Genomic DNA, 6,156 nt, shown 5'->3' on the forward strand with positions numbered 1-6,156 from the left:
CGCTTGGCTTCAGAACTTTTATTGTGCACGACATGTTTAACGAGTATTTTACTTCTTTTTTTTTTTTTTTAATTTCTACGCACTGAGCGTAAAACTTGTAGGGGGTAATTTTAGCGCTCTCTTTTTTGCATGTGTCACTTTGAACGTTATTTATTTCAGTAGACGTACGTGCGTACGGATACGCGTGTATATCTGGATCGGTGACGCTCTGTAGTTATGTTACTTGTACATCGAGATGTAATCTCTCCTTTTTCAGGCAACCACACTAAGTGCCTTTTATTTTTATTTTTTCTCTCTCTCTCTCTCTATCTATCTATCTATCTATCTATCCCTGTCTCTTTTTCTTTCTTTCTTCCACTCTGATTCGAACGAGGGTATTTCGACTGTCGAATTGGACAGACTTGCCTCTGTTCCTCTGCTGTTCGCGTATACACTACTGCTATACCATTGACTTTGTACAATTGACAGCTGTGCGGACGTACAAAGGATATAGATGATCCGAAGCTCTAGCTTGTTTGTCTTGCCAGAACGCGATCGCATTCACGTTTTATCACTTTCTCTCTGTTTCTCTGTTCTTTTTTGTTTCTTTTTTTCCGTTGTCGCTGCATTTAGAGACACAGTTGTAGTTATCGAGGCATGGGTTATGGTGATGTGTAACGATTAGAAGCAAATTGAGACTTTTCAGGCTTTCATCGTCTGGATTGTGTAGTACTTGGACATTTTATTCGAGGCTTCCGGGTTGGAGCTGTGTCCAATGGTTGTTCAATTTCGACGTTTTGTTAATAATAATCGTTGTTGTAACGATACTGATTGTATGTAAGGATGTAATATGAAATCTGAAAATGTAATAAATTTCAAAGTATGAAGATTTAACATGAAATCTGATATAAATCTGAAAGTGTAATAAATTTCAAAATCTGAAGGTATAATACAAATCTGAAAATGTAACAAATTTCAAAATATGAAGATTCAATATGAATCTGAAAATTTAATAAATTTCAAAATCTGAAGATATAAATCTGAAAGTGTAATAAATTTCAAAATCTGAAGATATAATACAAATCTGAAAATGTAACAAATTTCAAAATATGAAGATTCAATATGAATCTGAAAATTTAATAAATTTCAAAATCTGAAGATATAAATCTGAAAGTGTAATAAATTTCAAAATCTGAACGCCATACTATTCTTATTCGTGAAATTATTATTTATTCTTCTTAGACAGTATTAACTGTAAATAACCATGCAAATATTTCATTACAATAATGATTATCAGTGTGTCGATACCTTGATAAAGTTAACTGCAAAATGTTGGCAAAACATCGGAATTTAATAACCATTGATCACGTCTCCAAACTAGAAGAAAATTGGTATTCTTTTTCTCTTGTACACATGTTTCTCGCTGTTTCTGATTTTATTTCAATTGGAGTTCAATTAATTCTATTTCACTGGATATTCAAAACATCATCTTGATGAGATTCAATCAATAGAAATGTAGAATCTGTTAAATACAATATTTACCTAAATTTGAAATTTTCCTTTTAGCATATCGTAGATATTTAGTAAATATCGCTTTAAGTATGTGTAAAGGCTGTGATTTCTGACCGAAATATGTACGATGTCTCCATGAAGAATGTCACGGTTCCTCGTTCAGCAACCATAATATCGATATCATACTTGGTATATCATTAAAACAGAAAAAAAGAGAATGCAGGGTTCCTTTTTCCAAACTCTTTATCGAAATTATGCTAAGAGCAGGTAGTTAAATATCTCAACTAGTTTCAATTATTCACGTTGTTTATCATTTCAACTTTTCAATTGCCTTTCGTTTCAAGTTTTACACTCAGTGGCTGTCACGAGGCTAAAAATGCCTCTTATGTAACTGTGTTAGATTAACCTAATATCATTGTCATAAAAAAAAAACAATAAAAAAAATAAAACGAACTAGTCTCGAGAAGTTCTTCGAAATTTTTCCAATTAAACGCGTGAATGTTTCTTATACGATCTAGCGCTACACTATTCTTATTCATTGAACTAATATTTATTCTCTTAGACTGTATTAACTGTAAGTAACCATGCAAATATTTCTCGTTGTTCGCGTATTCGACTAATGCAATGCAAAGCTAGAAAGATTTTTATTTCACATAGTCGCGAATGTTGGAGTAATTTTCGATAACGAAACAGAAATTCTAAGACGATCTTAAAGATATGAAAATTCGCTACTTTTCAGATCAGGAATTTTTAAATATCTCACATCCTTCATTTCTTATTATAGTTTTTATTCGTTTATTATGTATTAAGTGAGTAATCGGAATATGCAAAGGACCTTTTCGCCGAAAGAAATACTTCAGGATTGTCTTAATAAGATTCAGTTAATGGAAATGTAAAATCTATTAAAAATAATAGCATTTTTTGCTTCTCGTATCATTTGATACAATCAGGAGAATTGAATCGTTAGAAGTTCACTTGAAAATTTCAATTTCAGTTAGAATTATTTCAAATGATATTTCTCTGTCAAGACAACAATATAAATCCGCGTTTATTTAATGAAAAATAGCTTAATTGAGAATTTAACAGCTTCTTGTTAATTCTGTTCATCCTTATTCTTTTATATGTGATTTTATTTTACTTATACAGGGTGAGCCACGTAAAACAGGCCACCTAATTATCTTCTTTAGCTATGGTGGTAAGAGAAGCTTTTTATACGTAATTTAAATGGCTTCAAAGGGAAGAAATTTTTTTTTTATAAATATCAATTTTTTATTTCATGGTTACCCGTGTTCTTTACATGAATATATATATATATTTTTCTATTGTGCATTTAAATATCTTGAACTGTGAGACTTCCTTTCATTTTGTGCCATTTTTTCTATCAAAAAAAGTTCTTCTTCCATCTCATTCACCCTTTGAAATCATTTGAATAACGTGCAAAAATTTTCTCGTACCACCATATCTACGGAAGATAATTAAGAGACCTACCCTGTATACAGAACAATTATCCACCGATCCATTATGACGAATTCTTTTCTTACTTAAAGAGAGGGTACTTTGAAGAAAAAATTTGATCATATTGAAAACAATTCTCGTCCAAAATACATTATTTTCAATGAAACCAAAAAAAAAAAGAAAAAGAAATTGAATTATCAATAACAGGAAAAAAAAGACGTATGTCGATAAAACTATCAATTTGGAGTGAGATTTCCTTTCTCAACGTTGTTGGTATTTTAGTTTGTTGCAAAAAAGAAAAGAAAAAAGGGAGCATCCGGTTCTCTCTGATTATTATTGATGTTTCAAAGCATACATGTGTTCGGTGCGGAGACATGTTTGTTTTCTCTTTTTACTCTCCAGGGTGATGGTATACCGTAAAAAGCTTCAGCTCATTCGAAGTAATCAATATTAATCACACTGTCATTGTTGTATCGTGTAACGTACATTTAGTATTGTAATGCTTTTTCACAGTGAGCCAAATAGACATCTAAGCGCGTAGCTCTTTATACTATTTGTTTTTTTTTTTTCTCTCTCTCTCGTATGCCGAGTGCTCTCGTTGCATGAAGCAGGAACATACTGTAACACTTGTCGCGTTAGTGTTTTCGCTGACGACACGGAAGTGAAGTTGAATAAAACGCGGCAGCCTTCGGTGTATGTAGTAGGCTGTCTGAATTATTCGTTACGAGTCAGGAAATATTATCATCATTCATTTAATTCTATATGTCGGCTGACTTAAATCGTAGTATGAAGTAGTTGCAGCTTATAAATTTCTTTCTTTCTTTTTTTTTTTTTTTTTTAAGTTAATAATAATTATTTGTGATGGTGTAAATTATAACGCGTTCAACACGACAGTCATTTTTTCACGCGAATTTTCGTGATGGTACGGCATGGCTGATTTGCAACATTGTGGACGTTAGGTTGTTACTTGATTTATTAGGATTTCAAGGAAAAAATTAGTGAAATGATTATCGTTTTCTGAGTTTATATGCAGAGTGAATATTTGCAAAGAAATTGAACATCGTCTGTGATTAAAACACGTAAATTTATAAATTTTCTAGGTTCAAACAATTCAAAGTGATCGAAACAATTTTGGGAATCATTGGAGTCGTAAAATTGTTTAAAGAATATTTTAGTTTTTCTTTGAAATAATTACAGATTCGTTCTAATACAAATTATGGATTTCAATTTGGTACAATGAAAAATTCACCGTATTAATCTGTTATTCGTTTATTAATAAAGTGATGGAAATAATTTTGGAAATCATCGGAGATATAAAATCACTTAAATAATATTCTAATTTCTGTGTTAAATTATTATTTATTTATTTTCAGCCTCATGGCTGTGAAAAGGAAAATTTCTGGTTTGAATTAATTACTGATTCATTTTAATAGAAATTATACATTTTAATTCGATCTGTATGTAACGTTAACTTTTGGCACAATGAAATTAATTAACAAATATTCATTCTTCGTAAATTTCTGAAATATCTATAAATGGTACTCGCTCTTCGAAAATATATTCTCCTAAAATCAACGTCTCGAGCATTATGTACACTCAGTGAAAAAAAATACAATATTTAAACATTATCTCAGTATTGCAATCCATTCGTACAAATGATCAGCTGCGAGTTGAACGCGTTAATGCTACTTCGCGATCGACAATTAATTTCAAAACATCAATTTTATCGCTCTCGTGATTGGTGACAATTCTTGTTCGTAGAATGTAACCTGTTCCTTTAATTCGCATATAGTCGTTGTTGAAAGATCGAGCTTTTGTAATCAAGCTTGGCCAATCTTTCGACACTTCGTGACACTTTCAACGTAGCTTCCTTAACGTTTCGCAAAATAACTGCTTCTTATCGAAAAAGAAAGAAAAAAAAAATAATCTGAAACAAAAGAGCGCGCTACTTCCGTTGTTTCTTTTTTTTTTTTTAAATTCGCGATCTATTCTCGTACGAGCGTTTTTGTTTTTTTGTTTTTTTTTTTTAAATCACGGGCGACGCGATAGTAAATCTGTCTTTTTCTTTTTACCTATTTTTACTTTTTTTAAAATTTTTTTTTTTAAACGTCACTAGATTAGCGGCCTTTGGTGTGCATTGGAACATTGGATGTGTAGCGAACATTTATATATGGCTTCAGTACAGTTTTCTTTTTGAGTTTTGACTTTGCGTTTGCTTCCGCAGGCGCATTCTACCAGAACGATGTCGTTCGACTCGATGTCGAGAACTCGTCAGCATTTTTTTTTTTTTTTCATTTATCTTTTGTGCTTTTTAGAGAGAAAGGCGCAGGCTGCTGCGAGTACTCGAAAAGTTTCACAAACGATACTAGTGGTCCTTCCAGAATTAGAAATTGTTAGGGAAAAGGAACGAAATTAGTTTTATTCGATAATAATAATTTTGGTACAATTTTGAGGTCGAGAGACAAGCGAATTAAAATTTATACGTGTAATAATTAAAAATGGTAATTTAAATCGGATCGTTAATTGTTAACTGTGAAACCTTTTGAGTACACGCAATACATTAAGCAAACACGCATTAATGTAGTATCTCGATCTCGGGTTTTCACGAGTAATCAGAGTGTAGGCGTTTTTGGACAGACTATTTCATTCGTATTTTTTTTTTTTTTTTTTTGATAAATGTTACTTCGAACGTCGTTCAATTTATGCACAAGTGAATTTATGTTGTAACATTATAATTTTCTAAAAAAATTTCCATCACACTCTTTTAGGAAATTGAAAGGAAATTTCGGAATAAAAATATGCTTCTGGTGTTTCGAATTTCTGTATAGCTTCTGTTTCCTTTATATTTTCAAGGCTTACTATGTTTAATTCCCACGTACTCTCCGCTAATTTATAAAGATTCACTTAAAAAAACATCCTTGGAATATACAACAATATACTGTCCTTGTAACAATGCGTATTTGACGCTTAAAAAGAAAACAAAAACAAAGCCCCATTATGCAACCGTACGTTATATAATAAAAGAAGAATCCTTGCAGAAGAAAACCTCGTAACTTTCTTACCATCTTCTTTACCAGCATATGCAAAATGAGCTTACGTTACGCAGCAAGATTACACCGCTCGTCATAATTCAATATCGTCTACTGATCTCATAATTCTCGCCACGTAATATTCTGTCCAATTCTTCCTATATTCTGAATTAATCAAAAA

At 31.6% G+C, this 6,156-nt stretch overlaps 1 protein-coding gene across 1 annotated transcript in view; it reads left to right on the forward strand.

Annotated features, from left to right (window-relative positions):
* Positions 1-6,156, forward strand: part of LOC108570335 (nuclear receptor coactivator 2-like) — a 184,282-nt gene that overhangs the window by 177,374 nt on the left and 752 nt on the right. The gene's annotated exons all lie outside the window — the stretch shown is intronic.

The sequence above is a fragment of the Habropoda laboriosa genome, unplaced genomic scaffold (assembly GCF_001263275.1).
Source record: "Habropoda laboriosa isolate 0110345459 unplaced genomic scaffold, ASM126327v1 scaffold68, whole genome shotgun sequence".
NCBI lineage: Eukaryota > Metazoa > Arthropoda > Insecta > Hymenoptera > Apidae > Habropoda > Habropoda laboriosa.